Below are 17,816 nucleotides of genomic sequence, written 5' to 3'. Positions count from 1 at the left end.
ACAAAGCCAACTTAAGATTCAGGTTTGTGAACAAACAAAAATACTCCACTCCCAGCTTTAAAGAATCCAACTGGCTTCTAAGATTTCTACACCCACACCTGCAGTATATTACAACATACAAAAACAAAACACAATGTCAAAAGCACACTAGCTTTGTCTTCGGTAATTGAGGGTGGGTAAACTGTTGAGAAGTTTACAAACCCTCAATTACCAACAAAAAAAAAAAAAAGACCAATAAATGTGAAATATTTTAACCAATTCAAAAACATGGTTCCTGATTCATTTTCACTTTGTAGAATACTAGAGCACTTTTTTTTATTTTTTTTTATTTTCACAACTAAATGTTGTAATCCTAATGTCAAAAAACTGCCAAATGTAAAATGTAAAAACGTGTAAAATACATAAATAAATGGAAAAGATTGATAAAAGGTCAGCACCTGTGATGATATCACCTTAGGGTGGGGAAGAAAAAAAAAAAGAACCTGCAATCTTAGACTACAGTCAGAGATAACAACAACAACAACTGGTTTGTCAGAGGCCATCCATTCTCTGTTACCAGTTTGCTCAGCAGAGTTTCTCACCTTTATCAGATCAACCAGGGGACGTCCTAAAAACTGGTTATGCACAGTAGAGCACGCCAGAGGGGGGTACTTACCAAATAGATAGGGGCAATTAGCCCCTGAGCTAGCTAATACACTCAGCAACCCATGCTAGAATAGACCATTGTTTTAATTTTAAAAAGAACAGAATAAAAAAAGGACCAGGAATTTTATAAACCACATAAGAAACATAATAAATACCTATTGTTCTTCTGTTTATTTTTCCTATCTACTTTACAGTATCCTCAGGTAAAAGTGTTTTTGGTACAAATGTGATTTAAGAATTTGCATTAAATAAAATAGCAAAAGAACCTCCCCAAAACCTGAAAGTATATCAAATGAAAGAAAACTGCTTTAAGTACCAGCTGTCAAGCTACATGCTTGCTTTCTAAATACACTGGTATTCAAACTATAAAAGGGTTTTTGTTTTTTAATAGATATCAAAGACATAAAAACGATCAAACTTAAAAAGAATACATTTCAAAACTACAAAGCATACCCAGGCTTAAAAGAAGCTGGTGCTTTCCTATTGTCAAAAATACACAGTTATACTGAAATCACAGAAATACTCATTGCGTTCCTTATGAATAAAAAGTGAAAAACGACCATACAAAATAAGCACACGAAAAAACAAAAACACTAACGTTTTTTGTTTTTTTTTAATCTTCAAAGTTTCTTCTTTTGCTCAAAAAAAAAAAAACACAACAAAAAAACACAAGTCTGAAGTAATAAATAGGTAACAAATTGTGGAACTTACCCATATTTGAGAAACAGAAAAAAAAAAAAAAAAATACAAAGTAAATAGGTTGAACAAGAAAAACGTCCAAGAAGAAAAAAAATCACTTTAGCCTTCTTGATTCAAATGCTGGAGTTATTCCCAAGAGTGAGGAACATGACTTGGAAATCCTCTACACATGTTTGTGTTCATCCTGCATTTTTAAAAGAGAGAAACTGTTGCCCCAGGTGGAAGAAAAAGGCAAGACACTTTGCAGCGTTTATTTAATCCATCGTTCCTAATTGAGTAATATAGACTGCTGACTGGTATACAAAGTAAAAAAGCTCAATTGTGGATCCAGCGTCACCTTTTTGACGCAGGTTGCCTGTCTTCTGTAAACTCAGAGGAAGGACTGAACAAAAACTCTGCAGGCACAATAGTGGGTGGAGCCACTGCCTGCTTGATGTCACAGGTGTTGGATTTCACCAGGAGGAACTTACAAGCCCCTGTGGCGGCCAAGTAACCAGCCAACACATTTACAGGTACAGACCTGTAATCTTACATATCTGAGTGTTGAGCAAAAAGTAATTGTTTGTGTTTCTTATCATTGGGTTTTAAAGGACAGGTAGCAATTTTTAATAATTCAAACATATTGCAAGGTGGTAATGTCTTGATGTTATAAGGATTGTTATTACCATACAAAAATACATTACACCACAGACAATAAAAAGTTTTCCTGCAACAGGCTGAGATACTGTATGTGTAAATTTAGGGATTATTCCACAATCTTTCAGGCACAGTTGACAATGTGTAGTATACTGTAAATGTATTCGTATTTAGTGATACATAGCATTGATATTTAGAGAATAACAACATTAATAACAGAACAATAATAATTATGCATCTATATCTTTCTCTCTTATTTGTTAATGTTATTGCCCGTGTTGTGTCCCCTGAAGAAACCAACAGACCCTTCAGTAGGCTCTATGACTCCAGGTCATAGACTCTATTTAAAAGGCATTGCTTATTCTATGAGTGTAAAGCTTTTACCAAAACACAAATATGTAACAATTCTGGTCTTGTGATTTTTTCAAACACAAACACACCCACAACCAGTGCCATACTGTTACTGATCTTTCTATTTTAAAAACTGTAGAGCGCATCAAGACGTGTTTTTCAGGACACTTCTTCGAATAAATCCTGTTCAACAGCAGTCCGTCTAAATACAATGCTCCTTTTCCAGTCTTCTACAGAATTTGTGTATCACACAGTAACCGCCGTAATCCGCCATAAATAAAATAAACAGAGGGAATGGACAGGATTAAACCGGTTAAATGCAGACAAGTGAGGCAAGGATTTAAAATGTCCCCACTTGAAACTTGCTGTAGTTAGATTTACCAGTGTTGATTACTCTTTACAGTAAATGTTAATTATGTTGTTACTGTCAAGCACCTCAAAAGAACTAAATTCATGTCAGGCCTAATTAAACAGGAGTTTTACGTGATGGCTTTAATATAACATACACTAATTAAATACACAATATAACGTAGCCTGTATTTGCTATATGTTGCCCCTCCTTTTTTTGTGCACACACACACACACACACACACACACAGCATATACAATACAGAATGTAAATGTAGCACATGCTACAGTACCTACTGTACCCAGCGTGACCTCTCACTAGTAACCTTACCCGTCTCCATCAGATCTCACCTAATCCAATCCATAGGAGGCAGACAGCTAGCGTTAGTGAGGGCCAAGGTGGTGCGTCTCCATGGAATTCATTGCAAACGCATGAATAGAGAACGACACAGGCTGCTAAGAACATCAGCAGCAGGAAATACTGTACATGTTTAAAATGCAATGCACCTCACCTCTGGTTGGAAGCCACAATATCCAATGTTATATGTATAGCTCAGGGTAGAAAAAAATGCCACATGGGTGTTACAGTATTCCTAAGACTAGACTGGGTGAACTGAGCACATTGAAGAAACTGTACAAATTAGAACTAGGCAGTATGGGATTCCTAAAGAAGGAGAGTTTAGTACGCATTTAAATTCAATGACAAACAGCATGTACTACTTTACACTTGCTCCACTGGAGAAAGTAGTCTCTCTGGAAATATTTAAAACGGTTGTAATTATTGCTGGCTTACTGGTACTGTATCGGGTGAGTTTTGGTTCAAGTTATATAAATTGCTTACACATAACGCATGTATATAATTGACGCTGCCATATCAAGCGAATCTGTCACTATAAGTAGGACAAGGACCCTGCAACAAGGGAATCTTAAACAAGTCTGCATAGTGTGTCTTTTGTCACTATCTGTCAAACACGTTGCGTTTGTTTGTTTTGTTTCAATAATAAAAAAACGTTTTTAAACAAAATATAAGAGGAATTTGATGAATATCAGCAGTCAAGTCAAAGATTTTTGAGTGTGTGAGATTTGTCATTGCTGTTGGCACCTCTTTTTGGAAAAAGTTTTGCTGTGCATTAATGACTTTATATATATATATATATATATATATATATATATATATAATGTTGTTGTTCAACATTACAGATATACAAGGAATTTTATATCCAGGATAGTATTTGCTCCCCACACCAGGCCATCAAAAACTAGCCAAGGAGACGATTTCTCCAGATTAGAGACACAGTGTGCTGAGTTTCTGTTGTGCCAGCCAGCAAGCTGAACAATCCTGCACAGATCTGGCACAGGCAACACTCCATCTACTGTGCAAGACAATTATACAACAAGACCCAAAGGTCAAGCGTTGGCAGAGGACCCTAATGTAATAAGCCTTTGAAAAGGGACTTCAACACAATGATATTAGCAATCATCTTTCTAATACAATTGGAATAATGTCCCTGTTCTTTAGAGGATGTAGAAACTGAGTGAACGATAGAAAACTGAAAATCAAAGTGTTTCATTTGAGACCTGTGCCTCATGTCCCACTAAATGAGAGGTGGCATTCCAGAACAACATGTATAAATACATGAAGCCTTTGCATTAAAGTCAATAAAGATTTGCATGGACAGGCTGAGCTACACTACCTGTACAAGGAATGCTAGACATATTGCCACAGCCTTTCAGGCTTTGTAATATTCTACGTGTCAACTGTCAGGTACAGTACTGTAATATACTTAGGTAAACAATGTAATCAACTTTTTTGGGGTAACCTGTACTGAACAGTAGAGTTTCCATCATTGTGGTACATTGCTTGAATCCTTCTATCATAGGTTTCTATATTCAATGCACATGATTTTGTCCAGGGAACTGGTTACTCATTTAAATAATGTCTGAATGCATCCCTACTACAGAGTGATTATTTTATCTTCTCAGTCATCACTGCCCTCTTGGTTGCTGCATTGTATTAAGCAGGACACATTACATGTAGCTCCGGTACCCTCATACCCCTGTTCAGGGCTCTAGCAAAGGCAAGTCTTGTAGAACTAATGCATTAAGAATTGTATTTGAAAATTTGAGAGAAGAAAGCTTTAACAAGAACCCATTAAAATGCGATTTATTTTCTGTCTCCCATCTCCATGCTCCAATTAAAGAATTCCAAATCTGATTCTTAACTACAGTGCAACGGCCCCATTCTGCTGATGAGCATTTATAATAACAAATTCATGCAACTCTATATTTGATCTGTAGTCATCTGTGCTGCAAGCATACAGTTGCAATCCTGTTGCTGTACAGGAAGTACATAAAATAGCTAAATAGTGGGATTTAGACACATCAACTGCTTGTAATGTGCATTGGGGTACATTTTCTAAATAAATCTTACAGAAAGAAATTCACAAATCGTTTAAACCAAAAGGTACATTCTCATCTTAAAATGTACTGTGAAGAAAAACAAGACGCAGAACAAAATAAATAAACAAATAAAATAATGTCTATTACAGTCATCTTTAGCAAGTCAACAGGCAGAGTCTCAGAGGTACAGCGGAGCATGATGGTGAATGCAGAGAACAAATTAGTTTGCCTCGTATCCCAGTGGGTACTAACTAACTCGGGTGCATTTAGATAGCTGAATTAAAACAGGAAACAACACATGTTTAATACTTCTGCATTTAAATGAATTGTATTTTCGACTTGTAGATGACAGCAGCTACAATGATTCTGGATAGTACTTCAAACAGTATGTTGGTATACCACTTGAGAAAAGCCTTAGATTCTAAGGGGTTTTTATTTGCTTATGGCTCTGTGGGACTGGTTGAGAGGACACTGCATGAACGTGTGTTTCCTGGGATTCTGTTCAATAATACTCACTATCACAGCCTTGTGCACTTTTCTTGAAAATCACAATCATGTGCTAATACTAGAAGGAGTACTCGCACAAGCCAACTTATTTCAGAACCATGTCTGTTAGTTTTAAGAATTGAATGTGTGATTAGTGCTTTCCACACACAGCCTCAATGATGAAACCCCAATCACCTCACCACCTGTATTTTAGGCACACAACTTTAGCTCACATGTTTGCAGATACTGCAAAGTAGTAGCAATGACCATGCTTTTATCTTAACAAATCACAATGGGTCAGATGAAATTAACCATGTCTTTGTTTACTGCACATTTGAAACAAATCAAACACCTCCTACTACTTTATACTATTGTTAATTTGCACTTTCATTAGTTGCTTAAGACTGCAAGGGAAATACTTTTGCACGGTTTTAAAGGCCACATGCTGTATACAGCGTTGGAATGGGTTTAATAAGAAAATCTGTCCTATTGAGCAACAGGATACCTCTATGACCAAGATGCTGGTCAAGGTCACCCAGTTAAAGGACACAAGTAGAAAGATAAACAAACAGAGGAACAGAGCGTGATTAAACAATACAGCACCACTGAACTGTGACATTCTTGGTTTCCCAATTAAAACAGGTTCACCAATGCGGTGTCTGTGAAAAAGACTGCTGGAGGAAACACAAGATTTCCCAAATGTGTATTTATTTATTTATTTGCAAGACATGCATCAGGCATAGACTTGTGCGATGTGGCAGTGAGCAATTAATGAGGACATGTAAACAGAATTGTATTTTAAAGGTTGTAGTTTATTTGGGTCTTTAAGTAGCTGCTTACCGCTGCTTATAGGAATGTTTCTGTCAGACTTTGCAGGTCATCATGAATCTGTCTTTGTTTAAAAATGTTCTTCATTCTCACAGATGACAAGCGTGACCATGGTGCCTTGGCTCTGCAGCAGTAATGAGGACACTGTGATTAATTGGGGACTATCTGACGCAGAACATGCCACATAAAATTCAAGAGAAACTGGAAGAGTGAGTCCAAAGCCCTACGGAGATGGTTTATCTCTCTTTCAGACCTCTTTCTCTGTGTCAAAACAGCAGACCCTCAAGTGGGCTAAAGCCCCCAGGATTTCCTAAAGCTCTCCCAGTCTTTTCAAATCAAATGACTTCAACCCGATTCAGATACAACAACACCAGGCCAGGGTGGTCCCTTTTCCTTTTCCACTTACTAACCCTTCAATAGCCAACTCACGTGTTCACGTCTGTAACTGATTTAAAAAATAAATAAATAAATACACTGAGGCTTCACATATTGAACTTGAAAAATAATTGTCTAAAGAAAGACAAAAATGCCTTCTTAGAAAATTATTTGGGAGAGCCATCATTTTTTTTGACATTAAATCAATGATTATTACTTCTGTAGGATGCAAATTGCAGAGATGGAACCTAATGCAACAGAGCCTGGGTGATCTACAGTACATAAATGGGACCATCAAATGAAGTCTTAGCATTTGATAGAAAGCTTTTCAATTCAGCACTATGTGTGAGGCATACATTTCTTTTCTTTCCTGAAACAAGCATTACAGGTGGCTCAAAAAGCATCTGGTTTTCTTTACCCTCTCAACAGATGAGCAAGTTCCCAATTTCCTAACAATTTATCACAGCTGCCATTTACAAACTTGTCCCTTCAGCAATACCCTGACAGAAGAGACAGTTAAGGCCTTTGTTACATAAAGCGATGTGTGCAGTTTATAACAGGGCTACGCTCATCAATCTTCCACTGCACTTTATGGATGCATAATAAGTCCCAGCTTCCAACAGAGGTCCTTTCCAATGCATAAGGCACTTCTAGGGCAAAAAAAGGGACAAAGTACAGCAGATGGTGTTTGATTTTACTGCATATACTGTAATAGTCTAAAAATATTCATTTACATAATACAAAAACATTTTCAAACAATCTTGATTTCTAACAAATCTAGATTTAACTAAGAGTTTAAAAAAAAACAAAAAAAAAAACTTAGGTAATTTTCGACATACCTTGTTGCTATAAGGGATTCAAAACAATCAGAAATCAGCACAAAAAAAATGAGAAAATATTTTACACTTGTTCAATCTTGTGATTTAAAAAAAAAAATTAAAAAAAATTAAAAAAATCACGACATTTTGAATTTAATGTCGAATTTAAAATGAATACCAATCTTGAAGTTGGAGGGCACGACTGCAATTACAGTACAGAATTAGACATTTTCAAACGTATTTCTCAGGCTCCGGGGGCAAATTATGATTTTTTTTAAATGTGTACATGTGATTCTGCAATAGGTTGCCATTATAGAATATTATAATTTGTAGTTGTCTATGTTACAATGAGAACAGTTATGCCTAAAAATAAATATGCCCAAAAGGAAGGGCAATTTGAACTACCTGTAACATTACTTTTTGACTAAAACATACCTGTACTGGCAATGTCACGTCAGCCTTCCAATTTTGCCTGATCGTGTCTGTCCGTCCGGCCTGTCACACTCGACATGGTGAACATAACCGGTTTCACTTCGTACAAATCTTCACCAAACTTCTATCATACACGCCTACAACTGGTACAAGCACTGTCATTTTTGTGATTATCAGGACCCACTGGCTACAAATAAGTGGCCACAAGTAACTTTGTTCATTTATTAAGCAGCTGGACATGCTCATTCAGTAACCCTCAAAATAATTAAAATCCTAAAAAACCACTAATGAACAAACTTAAAACAAGAGACATTAATAAATATCGAAATCCTAGAATTATAAATAGGCTTACCCATCTTATTAATCTCAAATCTCATTTGAATGTGCCAGTGGGCACAGCATTACATTACTGACCTCCCTAGTCAGCGGAAGGAACCCCTCCTGTGAAAACTGAGCGTTTCCACAATACCGCTGAAAACATGTTTTATAAAATGGAAGAATGTATCAGTCTGAATAATGAATTCCTGAAGCTCTGTGGAGCATGTTTAGCTTAAGAATATAGCCCCAATATGTACTGACTTTTGTTTTCTCTTCATATCTGGTACAGAAGAGTGGAAGGGGTCTAAGAACTACCCAGCAAGCTAATTATACCTTCTACCAGAATAGACTTCCCCAGGTGTCTAACACGCTTGCTCATTTTCATCAGTGATGATAACGTTAAGTACTGTAAGGCTACGTACACCCAGGCTAAATGTGGGTGTGAGTTCACCTTTTGCTCTAAATACGGTTTGTATACAGACACAGTTCGGTTACAAAGGGCAGCGACAACCGCACTAGTTAATCCTTTTCAGAGCAAGTATCGACTGCGGTTATTAATTCAGTTTGGTTAGTTAATGCGCACTAACTGTGTGTGTATTACAACCACACTAACACAACCACGGTTGATGCGCAGAGAATTTCTGCGCAACTAATGATGTCATTGTTTATCAGGCATTTCCGTGTGATAAACATGGCTGAATAAATATATATATATATATATATATATATATATCAATGGTAAATAGTGCACACATAATATACTTTTTTTTATTTAATCAGAAGTACAGTTGCATAATATTTTTTTGTAAGAAAAAAAAAAAAGAAATTGTATTTTTGGTTTTGCAACTTAAATAAAACAATATGGGGCAATTCATGTCCCCAAACGCCACAGTGCGACCGCAACTTGTTTTTCCACCGATACCAAACGTCTCATCTGTATTTTTTGGCACTCCAGGAAATGTCTCAGTAAATGACAGACGCATATACGACTCCTTAGACATGCGTACATTTTTAATCCAGTCATTTGGAAACCACTCAAGTCATTCCCACCAGCCTTCTGGTTGGAAGACAGCGCAAACGTTTCGATCTCCCATCATGGTACTGCAGATCGTCACCATTGTATTTAGCAGGGCAGAAAAAGCAAAACGGCGTCTCTGCTGGTTTTGCAGAAAAGAGCATAGCTGTGCTTCACAGGCTCTCGATCGATTACGTACAGTACTTTCTTCCAAAAGCATAAACAGAAACACAGCCTCCATGTCACACAAAACCTCATGATCGGCATGTAACGATGGCACGAGTTCAGTGGTTTGTTTAAACAGGGAGTCACTCACTTCATGAAAGGTGTGTGTGTGTGTGTACAACAAACAACCGCAGCGAGTGCCGTTTGTAAATACGGTTGTCGAGCCAACTGCAGTGTGTGTGTACGTTGCCTACAGTTGACTCCAAGAGATATTCAGAAGCAGTTATAAAAGGTACAGTAGCACCAGATACAGCACATAGGTTTCAAACCCAGAGGAGCAAGGAACAGGCTCACTGGTTACACAGGCTGTGGAGTGGAACCTGCCTCTGTCTGAGTCACGCCTTTCCCTGTGGGTATAGGCAGGGACACTAAAATGTGAAGGAACGCTCCCAAAAAACCTGATCTTTTTATTTGATAATTTAATTTTATAACATGTCAGGCCTCTGTCAAAGCAAGCTCCTTCTGTTGAGCTGCAGTTGTGCTTTCCACGTTTTATTCACCCCTGAACCAAGAGATGGACCAGAAGCAGCAAGTGTTCATATTAAACTTACACAACGGAAATAAAATTATTCTCCAGTACTAAAATGATGTTTTGAAAGAACGCTTTTTTTTTTTTTTTTTAATATTATTTTTTGTCGTTGCATAAAATGTATTTATTTCTCTTTGGACATCACATCACTTGTCACCACCACTCTGTTTAGTAAACTCAGCAACAGGTAACAGTATGAAAACGAATCTACATCCTTGACCCTGCAGTTACTTCCCCCATGTAGTTCTGCTTTGCATGTGAACAGCCTGCAACCACATTGGTTTTACCAGAATTGACAAACAGGTGCACCTTAAAATTTAAAAAATGTTAATTTGATTGCTAATCCTCTTCCAAACCCTTTGTATACAGGGCTCAAAACACCATTACCAAAGTGCAAGTGACGCCTGTTGGGAGGGGCTGAACCGTTTGCCCCAGAGCACCTAGAGTCAAGACTGAAGGTGGGATACAGAATACCTAACAGGTCTATACTTCCTTTGAATAAGGCAAGGCAAACACCATCCCACAAGCCAGACAACCCTCCCAGTGTGCGTAACAAATAGAAACTCACAGCCTTTGCCTGCAGTGGAACAAGAGGATAGGAAAGTAGAGCCAAAACAATGCAATATCAAAAACACCATATAACCAGTAATTTCCCTTCCCATCTGCTTTTCAGAGCTAAGTGAAAAACGGGCACCATGATTTGAAAATCTGCATACTACTGTAGCAACAGCTCTACCTCTACAGCAAACAAGAGCACCAATTAGCTATAATTAGACGTTTAATATTTACGTAGCACACCTTCCTCTCACATTATAGGGAAAACTGTATCTGCAACACAGGCTCAGAATCCCTTTGAATACACCTGTTTAACCAGTCTCCCTGGAGCCAGAGAAGGTTATCCCACCCCACACAAAGCCAGAGGCTTAGATTGTTGAAATGTGCAAGGTTGTTGATATTGCAATCATTTGTGTCAGGTAAGCAGCTAGGCCCCACCCTGCCCCCAGGCCAAAACAGGAACACAAACAGTGTGGTTGTTAGTGTTACGGTACAGTACAGAGCTGATTTCACTGCACACCTAAAGGGCACATCGACTTCATGAAAATAAACAAAACCTTTCACACAAGTTCTTTCCAACAACAAAAAAAAAAGATATATATATATTATGGAGGACTTAGGTCGGCCAGGGTGTCCTCGGCTCACCGCACACCAGCGACCCCTGTAGTCTGGCCGAGCGTCTGCAGGCTTGCCTGTAAGCTGCCCAGAGCAGAAAGTGTTTTTTGTCTGCAAATAGATCGATTCTTTTTTATATATTTTGAATTTTTAACAGAAATCATTTTTAAACATCAAGCTTATACGGTGCATACGGACAAAATCACATTTCTGCACACTTCTTTAGGTTATACTATTCTGCCTAAAAACAAAAAATAAAAATAAAAATTGTCAAAAATATATCATAAAAACAAAAATAAAATGTAAAGGAGGACTGCCAAATCCACCTCTAAAGAGCAATTCAAGATCATGTGTTGCTACAACCTTGCACACAATTTTTGTTTTAACAGTTTTAGAATATGAAAGACAACACCCACATGCAGACGTTGCACCGAATCCTGGTATAGTTTATGGACAAAGCAACACATATATTGGGTCCCGACTGAAACGAAACAGACAGATTGCCATGGTCCTCTGACCTGGAAAAGGGTTTAAAATACCTGGCTTTTTCACAGCAAAAGAGACGCTAATCCTAGCAGGGCTCATATGTTTGAATAGACTCTTTGACTTACATTTCACTTCAGAGTTACACATCAGGTTTGGCAGAGAGACTATGCAAAAGATTCACATCCTACAAAATATATAAACTTAAAAATAATAATAATAATAATAATAATAATTGCTTCTAACACGAGTGTGAGGAAATGGTATGTTTGCAAGTCGATGATCAAGCATTGGGCTCCCCAGTCATCTGACGTTTTCATGAAATGGCCCTGGACCAAAAAGACAACCGGTTTAAGGTTAGACAGAATGTACTAAACCATCAACTGCACCATGAGGCACACCACCATTTAAAAACCAATCCTACCACATTGTTTCACGGGTCAAGCTCTAGCCTGAACTCTGGTCCGTTTGGGTTCAGTGATTAATGTACAACATTTATTGCCCATGATGATAAAAACATTAACAGAATGTTTTCTTACCGTTTCCAAAGGCACACTAGACTTAAAAAAAAAAAACAAAACAAACAAATATACTTTTGTTTATTATTATTATACTTGTAAATACAGTAAATCTAACTACAACAGTAAACACATTTAAAACCAACAACAGTTTGTTAGCTATCTACCTAACCTCTCAACAAACTAGAGAAAGCTACACTGATGTTTTAGACCCCCAGAAGTCCAAGAGAAGGACCACCAGAAAGCAGGCACCACCATTCGTCACGCTCCTGACTTAGTTCAGGTAATAACAAAGAAATTAATCTTGGGTTCCCCGCCAAAGGTCATCTGGGCCAGGCAAAGGAATAATGGATGGAAGGACATGGTGTGCAGCTTTTAAACATGGTATCTGGTGTCGGGGATAAGGTTTCAGTGGGGAGGGTGATGGGTATCCCATTCAGCGGTGGCTGGGCTGTTCAAGTCTCTGAAGGATAAAGCGATCGATTCCATGAGGCAACCTCAAAGTTATGAATCCTGACCCTTTTCTGGAGCTAAGTTGACCTGTAGTCTTGTACAGCACACACTGTAATCTTAAAAAGGAGATCACTCCCATGATCAGAAACCTGTTTGCAAAAGACCTCCATCATATATCATGTTGCAAGTCAGTTTCAGACACAATGGACAGACAGCAGGTCTGGGTTTTATAAAGCAGATTGAAGCAGATTTACAAGCCCAGATTCACTTGATCAAGTGTTCCTCTGTGCAATCAGTGATGCCCTCGCTGCACAGCGCGGTGTTTCTAATTGTGTGTCCTATGTTGTATGTTATTTATTCCATGCACTGCAAACATATACGTTTGCTCAATTACTTTTGTTTATTAGAGTAACAAAATTATAAATTCTCCAAGAGACATTCATTAATGACATCCTGTAGATGGCAGCACGAAGATTTCCAATCACTCAACATGAGTGCAGGATAACAGTGCATTAAATACATTCTCAAGTATGAAAAGTAAAAGTACATAGCAGTAAAAAATTAAATAACATTCAAAATTTAGTTACCTACTGTAAGCTACCCTTGTTGCATTATCTTCAACCATAACTTGTTTTTTTTTCCAAGAAGTTGAAATAAAGTTCACAAGAATTTAGGACAATGAGAAATACAATACCAGTTGAGTTCATACAGGGAAAAGAGAACTCAAGACACACACTTCTTATTGTGTTTGCGAGTTGTACAGTAGAATTGATCCCGTGCAACACTCCAGCACAACACTGCCCCTAGTGGACATATAAAATGTTGCATTTCTTGCATCTGCTGGGGGCACAGTGTTGTAGGGGCGGCAGCTTGCTTTCAGGGCTGCTTTAAACCAGGATGTGATGACTGCAACAGAAAACTACATACAAAGTGAAGAATACATGTTTTTTAAATATTTCATACCTACAGTATACCAAGCTGTTCTTTAAGTGGTCAGAAATAGATAGATGAATCTCTACACACATCCTCATTGACTAAATAAATCCATTCTTTAAACACAACCCCAACCTTTAGTTTTGGTCACAGCTTGCTGGGTAATGAAGACTTCTTGCAGGGCATTGAGTTTGCTTGATGCTATAAATTACATCTGAAAATCTGATCATGTATACTCTTACAGTACTTCAAGGCTATAAAACAAACCAAGCAACTGTACATATATACAGCTGAAATGTTTAGTGACAAAAAACTAAAATACAAGCCAGGCTGTACTGTATAGTGTGTCATCTCATAGAAGTACTGGACACATTCAACCTGCTTTGTATACTAAATCAAGTTAGTCTAGTCTAATGCTGCTCTTACTGCTTTTATTTAATTTTCCATATGTATTTATCTTCAAAATGAAAACTTTTCTGCGTATTGCAACTGTATGAGAATGCAGGAGTGGGCCGCTGACTTTGCTGTGTCCATGAAATGCTCACTTCATCATGATAAAGTGATGAAGGGCAAGGCAACAGAGGACAATTGTTCCACTTGCCATTGCAGGGGTCACAATAACTGTGTGGTGGCTGCCATTGCCTAGCATAGAGCAGGACTATCTGATTGTATTATACAGTAGAATGAGGGATGAAAGGAACAGCTGTCTGGCAACAGATTTTATCTGTCTATCTAGGTTCTCATTTTAAAAAGGGGGGGGGGGGGTCAAACACACAACCCAAATTCAGAAGCTTCAGTAGACAACCAATTTGTCACTGCTGTGCATCCTAAGAAATTCTTTGAGCTCAGCAGGAAGTAGGCTACTCCTTATTCCACTAGTATGGGAATGCATAATGATAAGAAGCACTTTCCAATAAGTCCCTGGTCAACATGTATATGCAAAAAAAATCTCATTAACTTAGCCTTAATAGCTGCCATTGACTTGTCATCGCGCTGAATAAATCTTCCACTGCTAGGAAATAGAAATACACCCTTTCAGTTTATTTATGATGCTTTATCTTTGATTTAATCAGAAAGTAATGCTCTAATTGCAGTGAATTAGCCATGTCCGAGTTCCTGACCAGAAACACTCTCGCGGCTTGCAGGTTGTGCATTACATCATTACCCGCCTTGAGAGCAGACATTTAATTGGAGTTACTGCCAATCCATCTACAGCGCTGCTGTCAGACCATAATGATTTGTACCCACTGATGAAATAACAGTAATGACTTCTATGTGCCCTATCATAACATTAACATTAACCTCCATTGGTTGCCATCCATTCAAAAAGCACTCATTTATTTTTTTCTTGCTGTAAAAGCACAGGCTTTTTTTTTTTTTTTTTTTTAAAGCGTGTTTACAAATGTTAAGAGCTGTCCAGAAATCACAAGCAGCGGGAAAGCCACATACAGCCTCAAGTTGTGTTCCGCTAAAGGGAACTTTAGCATTACAAATGATCCTAAGAATGCCTACTGCACATCTATGTCTTTGGAATAAAATATATGGTGTATAAAAGTCGTATACATATGTTTTTTTCCTTGTACATGCTTGGAACACATGGGCAGCAGACTGTAGTAGTAAAATTACAGAACACTTTCTTTACATAACCTAGCTGAAAATGGTCAGACTGCACACTTGTGTTAACTAGTTTTCAGAGTCTGATTTCTGGTTTCTGTAGCACTGGTCTGCAGAGTGAATAAATCTGGGTTGGAGTCTTCCTGTGGGTGCTCAGTTAACCTAGCAGTGAGTTGCAACATTGCGCCATGTTACCCCTAGTAAGGTATTGTTCTTACGGAATCTTTTGTATTTTTTTTTATTTATTTTTTTTAAACAAATTATCTACAGCTCAACTCTTAGGGACCAAAATAAACATCGACTAGAAAATCCAACCTATAACTGTAGTTTACAGAACTTAAGTTGTGTAAAACTAAATCTGACAGAGTTTTATTTTTATAAATACGTCTGCAGCGAACTAATGCTGACAGGGAAAGGGGTCAGCGAGCACGAAGGGATGAGATTTACAGCAGGGAGAAATGTAACGTTCTGACAGCAGCCTGCACTTTCAACCGGGATTGTTTAGTTCAGTTACAATGCCTGAGGAACTGCAGCTTGTTTAAACATCCAGCAGATCGGTCAATAGTGACAAACAAATCCCTAATCCACCTTAAAATAAATGCAGGTAGCTGGGCGAAAGAAGTTACTGCAAATATAGGAACACCCACTGTGCAACTGTCCAACTTCCTCCCCTCCCCCTGCACTATTTAGCTTCCCTTTTTATTTTTAATGACTGTCAGATGAAAATAAATGTATACTTTTGTGTTACTATACTTATTTTACACACTATAGCTTCAAGCATTCTGTGATATAATATTAACAGGATCACAGGCTCCTAAGATGAATACTAAAGACCCTCAATCTATGTGATCACTGTCCTCAAAGTTGTGAACTATCACTAATCTGTGTACTGTGTTCTTTTTGGTTTGGGCTTTGCAAACTGTTTTTCAGGCGTAATCTACCAAAGCCCTTTTATTCGGTTCGAATTTAATAACAAACATTGTATGCAATATAGCAATAAGATGTACTGCTCTCAGTATCCTTTGTTTGAGCATTCAGACCACATTGAATTGGTTTGTTTTAGTTCAATTTGAAAGCAAAAATCTGAAATCAGAGCAGCAAAGCAAAACAATGAATAAATAAAGGCCTGTATTAAAACATTTTTAAAAATCTTGCTACATTACTGAGAGGTTCTGTGAACACTGATCCTTTGGAAAACCCGGAACAGTCATGAACAATTACACACACAGCTACTAGCTAATGAGCTACAGATTGAGCACAGATCATAACTAGCCTTATATGTAGGGCCCCGGAAAATTCACGATATCACGAATTTCACTGAAAAAACATGCCTTCCTACCGTGAACAATATGAATTGCATTTTCCTTACAGCATTTTCCATTACTCTTCACCTCCCCTGTTCATTTCATACTTTATCAAGGAGAAGCAGCGCTACAGTAGCTGTCCGGCATCAATGCCGTGCATTTGGTTACTACGGCAACGGGGTCAAACACATTTCTCAGACTGTACAATAACGTAACATGCGAGTCAGAGGCGGTTGGTTTAAAATGGTTGTTTAAATAGTGTTGATTTACTCGCTTGCAGTGTATGATTAACATTAAAAATGCAGACAGCTGACAAATAAAAAAAAGCTAAATTAATTTCAACAGAAGATCGCGTTCAAAGCTAAGAAAAGGGCATGCAGATGGTAGGATTCTGTTTTGCTCAACTTGTGTCTTTGGATAATCTAAGAAAAGGTACTATTGACAAGCATCTTGACAGCGCAACAGAAGTTCAATTACTGAACAAGCAGGTCACAATCACAGGATTGTTTAAAAAGAGCACAGAAAGTGGAGCAACACGTAACGTCAACATGTTTGAATTAGTGGAAGCCTGTGTGCAGCCTTTTTTAATGAAAAAAAAATCCGTAATTGTGGAGCTGTGCCTAACAGTGACACACTCAGACGAGAGTATCTCCATTAAGTGTCTTTTATAAAGAAAAACACAAGCTTCGGTTTTGTCATTTCAGGTTTGCAGTTAACGTTAGCTCCCGTGTTTAATATTTTGGGATTAAAGGCAGCAAAATATTTGATGGGAATTACACAGTCATTGTCAACATTCATTACAAAGTTTTAGATAACTAAAAAATGTTGCTGAATATGTCACTCAAGGTTGTTTTTAAAAAGTCTATTTTGTCTGCTTTTTACCTTTTTTTTTGCAGGCAACACAGTAATTAGAAAAAGTTTGTTTAATTTTAAAAGATTGTTTCATTTTAAAAGATTGTTTCAATAGCGACATAGTTCCGATTTTAAAATGTACTCGTACATCCTCAGACAGTGAAGATTACGAGGCAGGTGTACATGCAAGGCTATGTTAATATATTTATATAGTCATGTACTTGTGATATTTAAGCAGGCTATGCTTAAAATGACTAAAATATACAAAAGAAACTGTAAATGTTCAATAAATGAATGTACACAGAGTGCGAGTTGAGGTGCAGTCATAAATACAAAGCAATCAAGCGACATCTAATGTTAAAAAAGCGATGTTTCGCCAAGCAC

General features: G+C 37.6%; 1 protein-coding gene across 11 annotated transcripts in view; it reads right to left on the bottom strand.

Annotated features, from left to right (window-relative positions):
- Positions 1-17,816, bottom strand: part of LOC117408471 (receptor-type tyrosine-protein phosphatase F-like) — a 169,019-nt gene that overhangs the window by 132,794 nt on the left and 18,409 nt on the right. Inside the window, exon 1 of one of the 11 annotated variants that reach the window (XM_059031589.1) lies at positions 1,357-1,718. The exons of the other annotated variants lie outside the window; for them this stretch is intronic. The gene's annotated coding sequence lies outside the window, so the exon portion shown is untranslated. Of the gene's footprint in view, positions 1-1,356; positions 1,719-17,816 lie in introns of those variants that run through there. 11 annotated transcript variants of the gene reach the window in all.

The sequence above is a fragment of the Acipenser ruthenus genome, chromosome 10 (genome assembly GCF_902713425.1).
Source record: "Acipenser ruthenus chromosome 10, fAciRut3.2 maternal haplotype, whole genome shotgun sequence".
Lineage (NCBI taxonomy): Eukaryota > Metazoa > Chordata > Actinopteri > Acipenseriformes > Acipenseridae > Acipenser > Acipenser ruthenus.
Note: the sequence above shows the minus strand (reverse complement) of the source record. Positions and strands in the feature narration are given on the sequence as shown.